Here is a 2,898-nt window from a genome sequence, read left to right on the forward strand (position 1 = left end):
TCACAAAAATTAATGATAGTGTGACCATCCGTGATTACACATTTAAAATGTTGCATACCACCTTAAAATATCCACTCAATATTACCATGAACTGATTTGAATAACTACGATATTGTGTTACCGTACGACTTGTTGGTAGTATCAACAAATAAAAATCTCTTTGATTATATTTTCTTTATTCTGTTCTATTGAAATGTGGGCTCAGGTTGATTATACATCTTGGATAACCCGACTGAAATTTTAATTGTAAATTATTGTTGTATAGTATGTAAATATTTACTCTGATAGAGCAAAAAAGACACTCACATACACTCACAAACACACACACATGCATATATATATACTGTATATATATATATATATATATATATATATATATGTATATATATATATATATATAATTATATGTGTGTGTGTGTGTGTGTGTGTGTGTGTGTGTGTATAAACAGCCTAGCCTCCTCTACTCCCAATGTAAGAGCAGGAAGGAGCAGGAAATGGCTGCTGGTGACTCAGAATGTAGACCTATTCGCCTGCTCCTCTTAAATGAAAATTCATATCCTTTGCTCACAATGACGGTAAAGTTATAGGGATTAATGATTGTTGGCTGGAACTCTCGATCCACGAAGCGGAAATCAGAAATGTTTCTATTACCCTAATTCAGCTAATTCATGTATATATATATATATATATATATATATATATATATATATATATATATATATATATATACAAATATATAAATATATATATATATATATATATATATATATATATATATATAGGGAAAATGAAAATAGGAAATATAAGGTTAAGTCCTGACTAGTTTCGCGATACTTCTTCAGAGGACTCTGAAGAAGTATCACGAAACTAGTCAGGACTTAACCTTATATTTTCTATTTTCCTTTTCCCTGTGGTTCTTTTGCATCTGAGCATCACGTCTCACTGTGATTTCTACGCATGTGGATATATATATATATATATATATATATATATATATATATATATATATATATATATATATATATATATATATATATATATGAAAACAGTAATAGCTTCCTGTGCTCTCTAAGCGAGCACCAACGCATATATAAATGAGTATGTTCATATGGACTGAATCGAAATCCTTCCTTCACGAAACGCTAACAAAGCACTTGATCTTTGGCGGTCGTGAATTGCGCAATTGCGCTATTATGGAATTTATTAGCACCCTTTGAGTACCATTGGCTTTGCCTGCCGTAACAATAGTCCCATTACATGTAGATAATTCTTTTAAGGAAACGATTATTTGCGGTTTGTATTGTTCGAAGTAAATCAGCGATATCCTTTCTACTTGGGGAGAATTGGCATAAAGTTGATGATTCCTCCGAATGTGCCCTGATGAAGGTTACAATTTATTCGCATGGCTGTAATTTAAGTATATTCAACTGTATTTGCGTGGGCTCTCTCTCTCTCTCTCTCTCTCTCTCTCTCTCTCTCTCTCTCTCTCTCTCTCTCTCACGCATACATAGTTTATCGGAAACCCTTAGATAATTGTTTGTATTTTAGATTATCTTATTCGAATGCGATTGGACATTGCACTGAAGGCATTTATGATTTTTTCATTTTTAATGGATTAAACTATATTTTTGTAAATGAAAGTTTTATCGCTATTTTCACCCAAACGATTCCCACGGTCCTCTGCAATGATTTATTACAATTCTTCACTACTTGAATAGAAATTTTAACAGAATGATTTCTTCGTATAGATTTTATGAAAAAAAATGGTAGCTTGGTGTATGTATATACACGGTATTTACTATATAGTTGTGTGTATATTTGGATATACTTTTAGAATATGCGTGTTTCAAGTTTTCCGAAGGGATTATGTCATTAAAAATTATTCATTGTTATTGCAGTGTATGATAATTTTCAATCGTTTTATAATCTGTGATTCCTATTTCTTCTGCTAGTGGTTTATAAATCCCATTTTGTTATAGATCTAGTGATTTTCCTGTCACTACTGAATTTCGTCATTAAGATGTTCCTTGACAGATCTTTATAAGGATTCAGTTTATCTATATTTCTTATAAATCTTTGATATACAGTGGGAAATGAATTATATTTTTTGAATTTTTATATATAAAGCTGTAAAGCTCCCAATAAGTATACAAATGGGAAAACATATATAAAACTAAACATACAGTTGTTAAAGGTAGTAGTTTCATAAGTACATACAGTATATAATATATGTTTATCACACACTGTTTATATATCTATAGGATTTGATCTTTGATAAATAAACATAATTTGTAATTTTTGTCATTTAAAGTACCATCTTTTGGATGCGGAATGTGAAACTTTGGGGTTAAAAGGTAGACTTCTTTGCATGATATATGTTTTCAGTTAGATCTGATGCGATTACAGGCATAAACTTGGGTTTTCGCAGGAATTAAAGTCATGCAAACAGAAAGTAACCAATTAATTATTCCCTCTCAGTTCACACCAAGAGGTGAATATTCGTTAATTTAAGATTTTTTTTATAGCATTAGAGTTTATTCTGTATTTAGTTTGTTCATATATTATATTCATGCTTTTTTTTATCATTCTATAATAATTGTGTAAGAAAAGTAGAATTTTACTCCTTTAATTATTACCTCAGCACCGTATTAAAGATTAAAACCTACCCCTGGAAACAATTTTTCTTTATAAATAAACACTGAATGGTTCAAGTAATGTGAGATTATTAAAGGTCTTGATTCACTTAGATATTTATTATATTTCACGATCCTAAGCTACAATATACAATTTTTGAAGGTCGAGACACATATCGGAAGGTTATGAATATAAGTTATTCGGCAGCTCTATTTTAAGCTAAGATGAACTTGATCAAATTCGACACTCCTCGTTAATCAACAC

General features: G+C 30.2%; 1 protein-coding gene across 1 annotated transcript in view; it reads left to right on the forward strand.

Annotated features, from left to right (window-relative positions):
- LOC137614792 (uncharacterized) overlaps nt 1-2,898 on the forward strand; it is a 764,744-nt gene that overhangs the window by 45,782 nt on the left and 716,064 nt on the right.

The sequence above is a fragment of the Palaemon carinicauda genome, chromosome 21 (genome assembly GCF_036898095.1).
Source record: "Palaemon carinicauda isolate YSFRI2023 chromosome 21, ASM3689809v2, whole genome shotgun sequence".
NCBI classification, from domain to species: Eukaryota; Metazoa; Arthropoda; class Malacostraca; order Decapoda; family Palaemonidae; genus Palaemon; species Palaemon carinicauda.